General features: G+C 40.6%; 1 protein-coding gene across 2 annotated transcripts in view; it reads right to left on the bottom strand.

Moving 5' to 3' along the window:
* The window catches only part of ANAPC10 (anaphase promoting complex subunit 10), a 141,154-nt gene that overhangs the window by 9,511 nt on the left and 114,627 nt on the right, over positions 1 to 17,016 (bottom strand). The window contains exon 7 of one of the 2 annotated variants that reach the window (XR_008200815.1): positions 2,245 to 2,350. The gene's annotated coding sequence lies outside the window, so the exon portion shown is untranslated. Of the gene's footprint in view, positions 1 to 2,224; positions 2,351 to 17,016 lie in introns of those variants that run through there. The other variant, XR_008200814.1, reaches the window with a different exon arrangement.

Below are 17,016 nucleotides of genomic sequence, written 5' to 3'. Positions count from 1 at the left end.
ACTGGAAAAACCATAGCCTTGATTAGACAGACCTTTGTTGACAAAGTAATGTCTCTGCTTTTTAATATGCTGACTAGGTTGGTCATAACTTTCCTTCCAAGGAGTAAGCATCTTAATTTCATGGCTGCAATCACCACCTGCAGTGATTTTGGAGCCCAGAAAAATAAAGTCAGCCACTGTTTCCACTGTTTCCTCATCTATTTGCCATGAAGTGATGGGACAGGATGTAGTTCTTAAGTGTTCCAAAATCTCCTAATTGACAAAAACTGCTAGTCTTTTTTCAGTCAAAAGTGATTTGACTTCTCTGTAACTTCTACTTTATAAGGTAGAGCACTTTTTCCTCCATGAAACCCTTTCCAACTTGGGTTTCCACACAATCACCATCCTGGATCTCATCCTCCAGGGTTTTAGATCCTTCTCAGTTTCCTTTGCAGACTTCTTTTTCTCTGATCATCTTTTAATTACCGATGAGCCTATAACATCCTGGACATTCTTCTCTTTTCATTCTGCAAACACTCCTTGAGTGATTCTGTAAATCTTATTAGTCTACTGACTATACAGTTACTTCCAAATTGAATGTGTGATGTCTTCCTCCTCCTCCAAGAAAAATCTATTCCTCCCCCAGTGTTCCTAGTCTCAGTAAGAACAGATATCACCTGCCAGGTGCTGGCACCAGAAATCAAAATGTCAGAATTCTCTCTTTCCTTTACCTTCCGTGTAGAGTTACCCGATTTAGCAATTGAAAATACAGGACACTCAACTGAATTTTAATTTCAGTAAGCAATGAAGGGACTTCCCTGGTGGTCCAGAGGTTAAGACTGCCTTGTCTTGCAGGGGGTGAGGGTCCTAGCCCTGGTTGGAGAGCTAAGATCCCACATGCCTCATGGCCAAAACAAACAAAACATAAAACAGAAGCAATACTGTAAAAAATTCAATAAAGACTTTAAAAATGATCCACATCAAAAAATATTTTTAAAAAACAAGCAATGAATAATTTTGTTTTGTTGTTGACGTTCAGTCACTCAATCGTGTCCGACTCTGCAACCCCACGGACTGCAGCATGAGAGGCTTCCCTGTCCCTCAACATCTCCTCAAGTTACATTTTTGTATTAATATTTCCCAAATAATTAAATGTAACTGTATTTGGCAATCCTATCTCTACATCTGGGTTTCCCAGGTGACACTAGTGGCAAAGAATCCACCTACCAAAGCAGGAGATGCAAGATACGCAGGTTTGATTCCTGGGTTAAGAAGATCCCCTGGAGAAGGAAATGGCTACCCACTCCAGTATTCTTGCCTGAAGAATCCCATGCACAGAGGAGCCTGTTGGGCTACAGTCTATGGGTCACAAAGAGTCAGACACAACTGAGCACAGCACAGCACCTCTAAATCTAATCAAACATTTAGCTCCTAAATATTTCTCAAATCTTTTCATGTTCCCTTATTTCCCATTGCTTTCATCCTAGATTTAGCCACCATTGTCTCTTGCTTCGGAGAAGGCACTGGCACCCCACTTCAGTACTCTTGCCTGGAAAATCCCATGGATGGAGGAGCCTGGTAGGCTGCAGTCCATGGGGTTGCTAAGAGTCGGACACAACTGAGTGACTTGACTTTCACGTTTCACTTTCATGCATTGGAGAAGGAAATGGCAACCCACTCCAGTGTTCTTGCCTGGAGAATCCCAGGGACAGGGGAGCCTGGTGGGCTGCCGTCTCTGGGGTCGCACAGAGTCGGACACGACTGAAGTGACTTAGCAGCAGCAGGAGTCTCTTGCTTAGATCTCCAACATAACCTCTCAGACAGACTCCCTGAATGCTCCATGACCCCGTAAAATCTACTCTCTACACACCAGAGAAAATTTCTAAAAGACTTGAATTATATATCATGACGACATATCCTTATTTCCTCTCAACAAATTCCTTATGATTAACACCTCAATATTCGCCTCTGTCCACCCCCTCCAGCCTACTTTTTAGTTCTCCTATTGAGTTTATTACACTTTGGCCACAATTATCTTATTTCAATGCTTCAGACACTTTTAGAATATTCCTGCCTTCACACAGACAATTTCCACTGCCCCAGCTTTATAGACCACTGATAACATAATTTTTAAAGAAATTTACTGAGGTGAAATTGACATAGGACAAAATTAACCATATTAAAATGATTAATTCAGCGGCATTAAGTACATTCACACTGTTGTACAAGCGCACACTGTATCGTTCTAGAATATCTCCATCGCACCATCGTAAGAGCCTTTAGGGAAATCCCTGGTAGTCCCGTGGTTAGGGCTCCATGCTTTCACTCTGCGCTGTCAGTCCTTGGTTGGGAAACTAAGATCTGCAAGCCCCTGAAAAAAAAGTCAAAGTAAAGCCCTTTACTCAGTAAGCAGTTTCTCTCTCTTCCCTGCTCTCCTCAACTTCCAGCACCCATCAACCTGCTCTCTGTCTTCGTGTATTTGCATATTTCGGACATTTCATGTAAATATAATAGAACCATACAATATGTGGCCTTTAGGGTCTGGTTTCTCTCATTTAACATAACGTTGTGGAAGTTCATTAATTTCGTGGTAAGTATTGGTTCTTCATTCCCTTTTGTTGATAAATAATATAACATTGTACATATATACTACAACTTGTTTATTCATTCATTTGTCAGTGAACATCTGGGCTATTTCCATCTTTTGGATATTGTGAATAATACAGCCTGAATGTGCTTGTACGTGCACTTGTTCGAACACCTGTTTTTTTTGCTACTTTGGGGTATATATCTAAGCATGGAATTTCAAGTCATATGGTAACTCTGTAGCTTAACTACTAACTTTTTGAAGAACCACTAAACGGTTTTCCACAGCAGCTGAACTATTTTACATTCCTATCAGCAATGAATGAGAGTTCCAATTTCTTCATATCCTCATCAACTCTTTAAAATTTTTTTATTGAAGGGTAATTGCTTTACAGAATTTTGTTGTTTTCTGTCAAACCTCAACCTGAATCAGCCATCAGTATACATATATCCCCTCTCTTTTGAACTTCCCTCCCGTCTCCCTCCCCATCCCAACCCTCTAAGTTGATAGAGAGCCCCTGCTTGAGTTTCTTAGCCATACAGCAAATTCCCGTTGGCTATCTATTTTACATATGGTAATGTAAGTTTCCATTTTACTCTTTCCATACATCTCACCCTCTCCTCCTCTCTCCCCATGTCCATAAGTCTCTTCCCTATGTCTGTTTCCCCATTGCTGCCCTGTAAATAAATTCTTCAGTACCATTTTTCTAGATTCTGTATATATGCATTAGAATATGATATCTATCTTTTGCTTTCTGACTTACTTCACTCTGTATAATAGGTTCTAGTTTCATCCATCTCATTAGAACTGACTCAAATGCATTCCTTTTTATGGCTGAGTAATATTCCATTGTGTATATATACCACAACTTCATTATCCATTCATCTCTTGATGGACATCTAGGTTGCTTCCATGTTCTAGTTATTATAAATAGTGCTGTAATGAACAATGGGATATATGTGTCCCTTTCAGTTTTGGTTTCCTCAGGGTATATGCCTAGGAATGGGATTGCTGGGTCATATGGTGATTTTATTCTTAGGTTTTTAAGGAATCTCCATACTGTCTTCCCTAGTGGCTGTATCAATTTACATTCCCACCAACAGTGCAAGAGTGTTCCATTTTCTCCACACCCTCTCTAGCATTTATTGTTTGTAGACTTTTTACTCATCAATTCCTGTTATTATCTAATATTTTGATTATACCCTTTGCATATGCTAGTTGGCCATTTGTATACTGTTCTACAGATATTGTTTTAAACTGGGCTGTCTGTCTTTCTGTTGTTGAGCTGTAAGAGTTCTTTCTATATCCTGGATACTAAACCCTCATGAGATAAATATTTTGCAAATACTTTCTCCCATTCTGTAGGTTGTCTTTTCACTTTCTTGATAATGCCCTTTGATGTACAAAAGGTTTTAATTTTCATGAAGTCTGCTTATTTTTTTTCTTTTGTTGCTTGTGCTTTTGGTGTCATATCTAAGAATCAATTGTCAAATCCCTGGCCATGAAGATTTATTCCTACATTTTCTTCAAAGAAAGGAACATTTTCTTCACCTAGAACCAGACATCCTGGAATGGGAAGTAAAGTGGGTCTTAAAGAAGCATCACTATGAACAAAGCTAGTGGAGGTGATGGAATTCCAGTTGAGCTTTTTCAAATCCTAAAAGATGATGCTGTGAAAGTACTGCACTCAGTATGCCAACAAATTTGGAAAACTCAGCAGTGGCCACAGGACTGGAAAAAGTCTGCTTTCATTCCAATCCCAAAGAAAGGCAATGCCAAAGAATGCTCAAACTAACTCACAATTGCACTCATCTCACACACTAGCAAAGTAATGATCAAAATTCTCCAAGCCAGGCTTCAACAGTATGTGAACTGTGAAATTCCAGATGTTCAAGTTAGATTTAGAAAAGGCAGAAGAACCAGAGATCAAATTGCCAACATCCATTGGATTATCAAAAAAGCAAGAGAGTTCCAGAAAAACTTCTGCTTTATTGACTGTGCCAAAGCCTTTGACTGTGTGGATCACAACAAACTGTGGAAAATTCTTCAAGGGATGGGAACACAAGACCACCTGACCTGCCTCCTGAGAAATCTGCATGCAGGTCAAGAAGCAACTGTTAGAACTGAACATGGAACAACAGACTGGTTCCAAATCAGGAAAAGGAGTACGTCAAGGCTGTATATTGTCACCCTGCTTATTTAACTTCTATGCAGAGTACATCATGAGAAACGCTGGACTGGATGAAGCATAAGCTGGAATCAAGATTGCCGGGAGAAATTTCAATAACCTCAGATATGCAGATGACACCACCCTTATGGCAGAAAGTGAAGAAGAACTAAAGAGCCTCTTGAAAATGAAAGAGGAGAGTGAAAAAGCTGGCTTAAAGCTCAACATTCAGAAAACGAAGATCATGGCATCTGGTCCCATCACTTCATGGGAAATAGATGGGGAAACAGTGGAAACAGTGACAGACTGTATTTTGTTGGGCTCCAAAATCACTGCAGATGGTGACTGCAGCTATTAAATTAAAAGACACTTGCTCCTTGGAAGAAAAGTTATGACCTACCTAGACAGCATATTAAAAAGCAGAGACATTACTTTGTCAACAAAGGTCTATCTAGTCAAAGCTATGGTTTTTCCAGTAGTCATGTATGGATGTGAGAGATGGACTATAAAGAAAACTGAGCACAGAAGAATTGATGCTTTTGAACTGTGGTGTTGGAGAAGACTCTTGAGAGTCCCTTGGACTGCAAGGAGATCCAACCAGTCAATCCTAAAGGAGATCAGTACTGAATATTCATTGGAAGGACTGGTGCTGAAGCTGAAGCTCCAATATTTTGGCCAACTGATGTGAAGAACTGACTCACTGGAAAAGACCTGATGCTGGGAAAGGTTGAAGGTGGGAGGAGAAGGGGACAACAGAGGATGAGATGGTTGGATGGTATCATCGACTTGATGGGCATGAATTTGAGCAAGCTCCAGGAGCTGGTGATGGACAGGGAATCCTGGCATGCTGCAGTTCATGGGATCACAAAGAGTCAGACACGACTGAGCAACTGAACTGAAATGAATTTTTCTTCAAAGAGTTTTACAAGCATTTAACTTATATTCATGTCCTTGGTCCATTTTGAGTTAATTTTTATATATGGTGTGAGGTAAAAGTCTAATTTGATTCTTTTGCATGTGAATATTCAGTTGTCCCAGAATTGTAACAGAATTTTTTTCTGTCTTTTCCCCCATCTCTTCTTACCTCTCCTGTCCAGCCACTCTATGTATATCTTTTGAGGCTTAGCTTACCTTTCTTGGATACCTGCTCCCTCCCTCTCAGAGTAAGTAAGGTCCCGTATTAAATGCCCACATTGCACTGTGTCTTTAACTTCTGCCCTCTCTGCTACATTGTAAGTTTCAGATGATAAAGGTTTATGTCAGTCTGATTCACCAAATGTCAAATGTCACCTCTTCTATAAATACGTACAGGATTCTGTAGCTACTTATTCACTCTTGGATAACATCCTGAAGCTAGTTCCATAACAGGACTCAGCATAGTGCATTACAGTTCATTGTTACAGGTCTGGTCCTACACTAGGCTATAAACTGTTCAATGACAGGGAACAACCATCTTCTTTTTTCTTTAGTGCCTTAGACAGCACCAGATACAGAGCAGAAACCCAACAAGTATTTATTAAATTAATCAATGAATATGTAGGCAGTGAAAAAAACATGAGTCAAATTAATAATTCTTTTCTTGTATTCCCATAAGTGTAAGGACATGAAAGTTGCCTTAGAAGGATGTAGTAGCTGTTCAGGTCTCCATCATATCCACCAGGCCACTTGTGGCTCTGCTCCTCACACTTCTGTTCAAGTATATAGAAATTAAATTCCTAGGTCAATGAGCCAGTGAGACAAGCCAATTAACAGACTTCTTTTTAAATTTTCTAGATGCAAGGCACTGTGTTGGGTATTATACAACAAAGAAAAGAAACAGGGCATGATCTTTGTCCTCACAATCCAGATTAGTGTATAAGAAACTAAAATGAAATAATGAATTATACAACAATTAGTGGATAATATAAAAATAGTCTATAACTAAGTATGAATTATCTAACACTTTAAAGCTATACATGGAATGGAATTCAGAAATAAATAAGCTTTATTTATCTAAGAAATCTTTATTGCATACCTATTATTGTAACATGGTCTGTTGTAGATATTGGGAATCTAGACATGAAGAAGGCTTCCCTGTCTTAGCCAAAACTCTTCTGAGTATCTGAATAAAATTATGCTCCTCTCTCTAGGAAAGTGCTCACACATTAAACATACAATCATACATATTCACAGTGATATTGTGAACAATATCATGAGACCAGGAGTCAAGAATGTCTCACCTGGAGGATCTCTCTAGGAAACAGAAAGTTATTGAAACCTAAAATAAATTATGCTTATCCGTTTTTCTTTTTTTTATGTACTTCGTTATATCCATGTGTTTAAAAGTAAAAGATTAGAAAACAGGCCTCTTAGTGTGTATCTCAGAAAAAATTTAATGAACTCAGATTCCTACATCTTCCCGTACACAGAAAAGCACTAAAATCATTAACTAGAGATGTTTGTTTCTTCTGAGTGGCAGTAATCTCTTACTGAGATATATGCCTAACTGCATTGCAGTGCGGGAAACCTGGGTTCAATCCCTGGATCAGGAAGATTCCCTGGAAAAGGGGATAAATAGCAACCCACTCCAGTATTCTTGCTTGCAGAATCCCATGGACAAGGAACCTGGCAGGCTACAGTCCATGGTGTCGCAGAGTCCAACATGACTGAGGCATTCACACTTTCACTCACTTATGCCTGACTGCATGTATTCCCTAGCTGAAAATCATCTAGAAGCTGGCTTTCCCTCTAAGTCTCAGGTGGTTAGTCTAAAACTAAGTGGTTTCCTCAGAGCTATTGAGAGACTGTCTCTTTGGCTACTGTCCACTAAAAGACCCTAAATAAAACTTAAGCTCCCAACTCTCACATTGTGCATTTTTCTTTAAGCTGACATAGCCATTTAGTCAGGAGCACAGTTTAACAGCCTGGACTTGGGATTGGCATCTGAAGCGAGGGGTAGTGTTGTACGTCAGAGCACTTGATTTGTGGGGTCTCTGCTAACTTCAGGTAGTTAGCATTATAACTGAATTATAAAACATCCAGTTGGGTGTCCAGACAGATAGAGAATTGCTTGGTGTGGAAAACCCACAGATTTGGTGTCAGAGCATCTGTGTGAATAGAGAAAATGGTTTTCCTTTAATAGGTTAACGGTTATACTAACATTATTCTTTATATCAGCACTATGCTATTCATTTCTTTTTTTTAAGGAATGAACTATTTTTTAAAATTTTTATTTATGTATTTGTCTGTGCCTGGTCTAAGTTGTGGCATGTGGGGTTTTGTTTCGTTTTGTTTTTCAGTTGCCGTATGCAGAACCTTTAGTTGCAGCATGTGGGATCTAGTTCCCTTACCAGGGATCGAACCTGGGCCTCCCTACATTGGGAGTGTGGAGTCTTAGCCACTGGACCACCGGCGAAGCCCCTCATTTTTAATAGAGTTGGCTACTCTATTGGCTGTCAACGAAGTAGATTAATAGATTTAATAGATTAACATCTATTAAATGTTTCATACAACATTTCTAGAAAAATTGTCTTTTCAAATAATTTTTAAGTACATCCCTGACAATGGGGATCTTTGAGTGACCAATGTTATCCTGTGGTGATGACCTCAGACCTGTATGTAAAATGCCCTGAAATAATATTAAATATTTTGTGAAGTAGGCCATAGATGATACAAGTAAAGTTTAAGAAAAATCTACTGGTGAGACAGAAAGATTGGAAAGGAGGAGGGTCATGGTTAGGTAATGAGAAAGGATAAGGATTTGCATTCTGGTTGGCAGCAAGGATGCAAGGGAGATATTGAAGAAATTCACATTTTAAAGTTCAGGATTTGGCATTTGAAAAAATAAGGAAGGAGGCACAGATGCTAGTTATCATGGAAAACAGTCACATCTTGATAAAAATAAAGAAATTGAGAAGGACATATGATGAACTCAGTTTTGGCCCTGTTGAACTTTAAGTAGTGACAGAACATTTGGAGATAGGAGGCTGGAGCTCAGAAAAGAGATTCAAGCTGGAGGCACATTTGGGTGTCATCAGCAAAATGTTAATTGCTGAAATCAGTAGAATGTATGCTCTCATTGATGGAAAAATTGCAACAATGAAAGTAAGAGAAACAGGGGCTGCAGAGGTAGAAAGACTAGAAATACTTTTATGCCCAATTATTTATGGAAAATGTGACCACTTTGGTTTAAAAATTACAGCAGGCAACTTTGGTAATGATAACCATCTCTTCACCATCTCCCGTCTCCGGGAATGATCACAGCTATAGCAATGAGGTCCAGTGGCCATGCTGCAACAGGACCCTGCACCTTGGTCACTGATCAAGAGAACATAAAACCTAAACAAAAATATTCTCTTTCTCTCCATCTCTCTCTTTCCCTCATCGCCCCCTTACTCTCACATGCATACATTTAAAACTTACAAAGTCAGTGCTAGTGGCTCAGTTGTGCCCAATTCTTTGTGACCCCATAGCCCACCAGGCTCCTCTGTCCATGGAATTCTCCAGGCAAGAGTACTGTTGTGGGTCAGTTCAGTCAGTTCAGTTGCTCAGTCGGGTTCGACTGTTTGCAACCCCATGAATCGCAGCACGCCAGGCCTCCCTGTCCATCACCAACTCCTGGAGTTCACTCAGACTCACGTCCATCGAGTCGGTGATGCCATCCAGCCATCTCATCCTCTGTCGTCTCCTTTTCCTCCTGCCCCCAATCCCTCCCAGCATCAGAGTCTTTTCCAATGAGTCAACTCCTCGCATGAGGTGGCCAAAGTACTGGAGTTTCAGCTTTAGCATCATTCCTTCCAAGGAACCCCTGGGCTGATCTCCTTCAGAATGGACAGGTTGGATCTCCTTGCAGTCCAAGGGACTCTCAAGACTCTTCTCCAACACCACAGTTCAAAAGCATCAATTCTTCGGCACTCAGCTTTCTTCACAGTCCAACTCTCACATCCATACATGACCACAGGAAAAACCATAGCCTTGACTAGACGGATCTTAGTCGGCAAAGTAACGTCTGCTTTTGAATCTGCTATCTAGGTTGGTCATAACTTGTCTTCCAAGGAGTAAGTGTCTTTTAATTTCATGGCTGCAATCACCATCTGCAGTGATTTTGGAGCCCCCCAAAATAAAGTCTGACACTGTTTCCACTGTTTCCCCATCTATTTCCCATGAAGTGATGGGCCCGGATACCATGATCTTCGTTTTCTGAATGTTGAGCTTTAAGCCAACTTTTTCACTCTCCACTTTCACTTTCATCAAGAGGCTCTTTAGTTCCTCTTCACTTTCTGCCATAAAGGTGGTGTCATCTGCATATCTGAGGTTATTGAGATTTCTCCCAGCAATCTTGATTCCACCTTGTGCTTCTTCCAGCTCAGCGTTTCTCATGATGTACTCTGCATAGAAGTTAAGTAAGCAGAGTGACAATATACAGCCTTGATGTACTCCTTTTCCTATGTGGAACCAGTCTGTTGTTCCATGTCCAGTTCTAACTGTTGCTTCCTGACCTGCATATAGGTTTCTCAAGAGGCAGGTTAGGTGGTCTGGTATTCCCATCTCTTTCAGAATTTTCTACAGTTTATTGTGATCCACACAGTCAAAGGCTTCAACTATAATTTAGCCAAATTTAATTTATTGGTTGACCAGAGTACGGAGTGCTTTTGCCGGCAGTAGCATTATAGGCTGTATATTGTCACCCTGCTTATTTAACTTATATGCAGAGTACATCATGAGAAATGCTGGACTGGAAGAAACACAAGCTGGAATCAAGGTTGTGGGGAGAAATATCAATAACCTCATATATGCAGATGACACCACCCTTGTGGCAGAAAGTGAAGAGGAACTAAAAAGCCTATTGATGAAAGTGAAAGTGGAGAGTGAAAAAGTTGGCTTAAAGCTCAACATTCAGAAAACGAAGATCATGGTATCCGGGCCCATCACTTCATGGGAAATAGATGGGGAAACAGTGGAAACAGTGTCAGACTTTATCTTATGGGGGCTCCAAAATCACTGCAGATGGTGATTGCAGCCATGAAATTAAAAGACACTTACTCCTTGGAAGAAAAATTATGACCAACCTAGATAGCATATTCAAAAGCAGAGACATTACTTGGCCGACTAAGGTCCGTCTAGTCAAGGCTATGGTTTTTCCAGTGGTCACGTATGGATGTGAGAGTTGGACTGTGAAGAAGGCTGAGTGCCAAAGAATTGATGCTTTTGAACTGTGGTGTTGGAGAAGAGTCTTGAGAGTCCCTTGGACTGCAAGGGGATCCAACCAGTCCATTCTGAAGGAGATCAGCCCTGGGATTTCTTTGGAAGGAATGATGCTAAAACTGAAACTCCAGTACTTTGGCCACCTCATGCGAAGAGTTGACTCATTGGAAAAGACTCTGATGCTGGGAGGGATTGGGGGCAGGAGGAGAAGGGGATGACCAAGGATGAGATGGCTGGATGGCATCACCGACTCAATGGACGTGAGTCTGAGTTAACTCCGGGACTTGGTGATGGACAGTGAGGGCTGGCGTGCTGTGATTCATGGGGTCGCAAAGAGTCGGACACGACTGAGTGACTGAACTGAACTGAACTGAGCATTATGACAATTATTCTGAGAATCATAAAATATTAGGCAAAAAAACTTTAAAATCTCAAAATAGGAATTCAAATTCATTAATCATGTATCTAGTGTATACTTAACAGTAAGTACTGTACTAGTTGTGGAGTACATGGATGATTAAAGCATAGTCTTAATCATGGAAGAATGTTGTGGGTAGCCTTTCTCTTCTCAGGGGATCTTGCCGACCTAGGGATTGGACCCAGGTCTCCTGCACTGCAGGCAGATTCTTTACCATCTGAGCCACCAGGAAAGCCCAAAACTTTTGTAAAGCCACTGAAACTGGGCATCAGGCTTATGGGAGAGCTCCCCAACAGGGTCAACCAAGTTCCACTTCTAATGTCCTTTAGAAGCTTAATCCCTAAGGTTTGGTTTTCAGTACACCTGTCTCTTTCTAACAAATACTATCACACCTGTTTCTGCTTTAATGTACTTGGAGTCAGTTTCCATTGCTATTAACAAAAGACTCAAGTAATACCATTGTCTTAATCTGTTCAGGATGCTATCACAAAATAACAGATATCAACAACAGAAGTGTATATCTCATCAATCTGGAGGCTGGATAGTCTAAGATCAAGGTGCAAGGAGATTTGGTATTTGGTGAAGACCCACTTCCTGATTCACAGATGGAAGGCTCAACCCTGGTGACTTAATCATCTCCCAAAGACCCTCCTCCAAGCCCCATCACACCGGGGTTTAGGTCTCAACCTATGAAGTTGGTGGGGTCAGACACCATAGCAACCACGGATATTTAATGATCATTCCTCCAGGGCTACTCAAACTTTAGCGTGGATATGAATCACCCAGGCCTATGGTTAGAGGTAGGTTGTGATTCATAAGGCCTGGGGTGGAGCCCAGGAATCTGCATTTCCAACCAGCTCCGGGATGACGCCATTAAGGCTGGCAGACACACTTGAAGTAGCAAGGCATCACATAACACTATCTCTGGCAAAGCAGACAAGCCATACACACAGGAAATACATAATTCAGGGTATCACTATACCACAGAAAGTACCCTGGAGTGTCTTTAGCCTTGTTTCTGTTTAAACCTGCTGTGTTTAAACTTGCAAATCACTCAATCAAATTGGACCTCGGTTTCTGCATCTCTGGGAGAGTGACAGGATGACTATCACATCCCTCGCAACTCTTAAATTCTCTCCATGATTAGGGTAAAAATTAATTATACAAACAGGGAGAAGATCAGTTTAGACAACTGTCCATTATATTTGTGTAATAAGAAAAGTTATTTCCAATAAAAAATAGATGCTCAATAATTTCAAAAATGTGTGCAAAATATTGCATGGAAAAACAATAATACTACATACAATATTATCTTCATTTGTTATATATGTGTGTATACACACATACGTAGAAAAGCCTGAAAGTATTTGAATTCATTGTTCATTCTAAATTTTCCTTTTTTTTTTTCTGTACTTTCTATCAACAGGTATATTTTTTATATAAGAAACCCCAAGTCTATGACAGATCATGCTCATCCTTGCCAATCCCTGAGTGTCCCGACACTACCCAGCTGCTCCCCATCTCAGCTGGGAATTGCTCAGCTGGTCCACATGTCAGAAGCTTCCATCTCATGAGTGAGCAGAATCTGGAAGCAGTTTGTCCAGTGCTCCTGGAGGTGAATTGAGACTCCTGGGAATGAGCTACCATTTGATCTCACTGGCCTTCTGCCCAGCTTCTGGTTTTCACCCTAGCTCCCTGCTGGGATAAGAGCCCAGCCTTGAACTTCAGCCAGAAAAGCTGTAGCTCTCACTCCGCCTAATTCTTGCCAGCCCAGGAGGCAGACGCTGCCAGGGGTACCACCACCACTACCATCACAACCTCCCCAGACACTGGATTGTTCGCTTAGCCCATGGAGACCTCCCAAGACTGCAGCTCAGATAACAGCTCAGATAACAGTAAAATCTCCCCCAGGCCTGGGACATTAGCCTGCCAAAAGTCTTTTACAAATGACTCCTTTACATTCAGAAGTAGGCTGGAAACAGAGCAACCCACTTTGCAGGTCAATTCACTGTATGGAAGAAATAGCAGCTCTAGTTTAAGAGTTGAAATGTACATGCTATTCAATCATCTTGCGATCACCCACTATATCTGTTATCTATGCTTACATTATGGATGAATTGTGATCCTATAACATTTGGGGGACTTGGTTTCCTCATCTGTAAAGTGACTGGACAATCCTTCAATTAAAATTGTTGATAAATTTCTTTACCAAGCAATCATATTCACTTTTCAGACCCATTTTGTTTCTCCCATGGCATTCATACTGCTAAGTATTTTATGGTTAGTTGCGCACGTGTGTTTTTCTTCTGCGAGCTCCTTGAAGGCAGAGATTTTGTTTTACTTGGTCTGTGCTTCTTGCAGAGGTATTAGCTCACAGTGGGCCTCAGTAAGCATTGATTGGACTACAGTTATTACTGTATAATAATAACTAAGTCACAATACCCCCAAATACTCTGCTCTTGAGCAAAATAAGTTTTCCTTATAGTTCTTAACAGTTCCTTACACCGGGAAAATGTCATCTTAAGATATGATTTGTCATTTTCAACTTTATCAGGGAAACTTTCAGCTCTTTTGGCTCTTTAATAGTTGGGAAATGGAGGTGGGGAGGGGAAGCCATTATATTTATGGATTAATATAATCCAGCTTCCGCAAAAAAGCTCTAGGGCAGTTTGCAACATACCCCAATAGGCAGGAATTGGCAAGTTTTGTGTTATGGATGCCTAGAAGCTCTGATGCTACTTCTCCATGGAGAGAACAAGCCTACAAGAGTCTGGGTGATGAGGAGAGGACATAGGAACCAGAGAGAGCACCCGAATGTCTAGGTAAACAATAAAAGTGTCAGGCTAGTGGCAGGACTTGAGCTAGGCTGGAGTACAAATTTGCTTCAGAGATTCCTTGGGTCACTTGAACATTTTATAAAATATGTAACTATTAGTGTCCCTTCTTACCCCTAGTTGATAAACAGGGGTAAGAGTCTAGCTTTGAGAGTCTAGCAGAAAAGACTAAATGATAATTTTAGAAAAAGGTAAATTCAAGACTCCCACAGAGGTATAAAAATAAACATGTGTTAAAGATTTTTTAACAAATTATATAATATGAAAGAACCAGACAGATGTTATAACCATTCAAAGGAAAAATCTAAACACAAATTTATAAGGAGTAAACTAGTCCTGAGTTTATAGGGCCAAAACTAGCTTTTCCATGTGGGAGAGGAAATAAAATCACTAGTAGAATAGACATAACACACATCTATCAGTTACCTAAAACTTACAGGGACTCTTAAAACAGCTCCATGACAACAAACCAGGCTAGAAACAGATTATTTGGAAAGGTAGGCTACAGGTGATACACAATTTTCCATTAAAACAGACTTTTTTTCTACAGTGTTTACTTGATCTTTCTAACCTAACAGATATTTCAGCCATGCGTTGGCGATTGAATCATTGTCATTTCATAACTGAATTCTCTCCTGGTATCTGAGACACCACTAATCCACAGTGCTCGCTAAAAAAGAGCCCCATTTTTACATCAGAGATCCCTGTGTGATAGAACTGACCTTATGTTTTCAAAATTTTTGACAACCTGATATTCCATATTAGACATTCTGCATTCTGGTGCAGAAATGGGACCTGGGTTTTCCTTATAAACAAGGCCAAATTATTTTCTCAAAAAAGTAACGATGGGGACTTCCCTGGCAGTCCAGCAGCTTCTAAGCATCCATAAGCCAAAACTTGCCAATTCCTGCCTATTTGGGTATGTTGCAAACTGCCCTAAAGCTTTTTTGCAGAAGCTGGATTATATTAATCCATTAAATATAATGGCTTCCCCTCCCCACCTCCATTTCCCAACTATTAAAGAGCCAAAAGAGCTGAAATTTTCCCTGATAAAGTTGAAAATGACAAATCATATCTTAAGATGATATTTTCCCGGTGTAAGGAACTGTTAAGAACTACAAGGAAAACTTATTTTACTCTGCCTTCCAGGCAGGGGATGCAGGTTTGATCCCTGGTCAGGGAACAAGGATCCCGCATGCTGGGGGGTGGTGAGGGGCAGCACGGGGGGAGGGTGGTTAGCCCATATGCGGCAACTAAGACCCGAGGCAGTGAAATAAACAAATATTTCTTTAAAAAAAGTATTGTTGATTCTGCTCATATCCTGAGATGAGTACTCAGTCGAGACCCTAGGGTTCTGTGCCATAAACATGAAAGATAATTTGGGCCTGAGACATTCTGAAGCCTGGTGCTACCAGTCACCGGGCTTCATGCTTGGCAATAATTCCTTTAGGAACAGCATCATCCCTCTGACTGCTCAGAGTGTTTCCACAGGTTGAGAGCCAGTCTCGGTGGTGTCTGTGCTCTTCTGTGTCAGTCACCCCATCGGTAGAGCCTTCTCCAGCACCACAGTTCAAAAGCATCAATTTTTTGTTGCTCAGACTTCTTTTTTTTTAATTGGAGGCTAATTACTTTACAATATTGTAGTGGGTTTTGCCATACATTCACATGAATCAGCCATGGGTGTACATGTGTTCCCCTTCCTGAATCCCCTCCCACCTTCCTCCCCATCCCATCCCTCAGGGTCATCCCAGTGCACCAGCCCTGAGCGCCCTGTCTCATGCATCGAGCCTGGACTGGCGATCTGTTTCACATGATAATATACATGTTTCAATGCTATTCTCTCAAATCATCCCACCCTCTCTCCCACAGAGTCCAAAAGTCTGTTCTTTACATCTGTCTCTTTTGCTGTTTCACATATAGGGTCATTGTTACCATCTTTCTAAACTCCATATATATGCGTTAATATACTGTATTGGTGTTTTTCTTTCTGACTTACTTCACTCTGTATAATAGGCTCGTTTCATCCACCTCATTAGAACTGATTCAAATGCATTCTCTTTATAGTTGAGTAATACTCCATTGTGTATTTGTATCACAGCTTTCTTATCCAGTCGTCTGCCGATGGACATCTAGGTTGCTTCCATGTCCTGGCTATCATAAACAGTCCTGCGATGAACATTGGGGTACATGTGTCTCTTTCAATTCTGGTTTCCTCAGTGTGTATGCCCAGCAGTGGGATTGCTGGGTCATATGGCAGTTCTATTTCCAGTTTTTTAAGGAATCTCCACACTGTTCTTCATAGTGGCTGTACTAGTTTTCATTCCCACCAAGAGTGTGAGAGGGTTCCCTTTTCTCCACACCCTCTCCAGCATTTATTGTTTGTAGACTTTTTGATAGCAGCCATTCTGACTGGTGTGAGATGGTACCTCATTGTGGTTTTGATTTGCATTTCTCTGATAATGAGTGATGCTGAGCATCTTTTCATGTGTTTATTAGCCATCTGTATGTCTTCTTTGGAGAGATGTCTGTTTAGTTCTTTGGCCCATTTTTTGATTGGGTCATTTATTTTTCTGGAATTGAGCTGCATGAGCTGCTTATATATTTTTGAGATTAATTCTTGGTCAGTTGCTTCATTTGCTATTATTTTCTCCCGTTCTGAAGGCTGTCTTTTCACCTTGCTTATAGTTTCCTTCTTTATGGTATAATTCTCACATCCATACGACTACTGGAAAAACCATAGCTTTGATTATATGGACCTTTGTTAGCAAAGTGATGTCTCTACCTCTTAATATGCCCTTGAGAATTCGTTGTTTTACAAGGAGATCAAACCAGTGAATCCTAAAGGAAG

Source organism: Budorcas taxicolor, chromosome 17 (assembly GCF_023091745.1).
Source record: "Budorcas taxicolor isolate Tak-1 chromosome 17, Takin1.1, whole genome shotgun sequence".
NCBI lineage: Eukaryota > Metazoa > Chordata > Mammalia > Artiodactyla > Bovidae > Budorcas > Budorcas taxicolor.
Note: the sequence above shows the minus strand (reverse complement) of the source record. Positions and strands in the feature narration are given on the sequence as shown.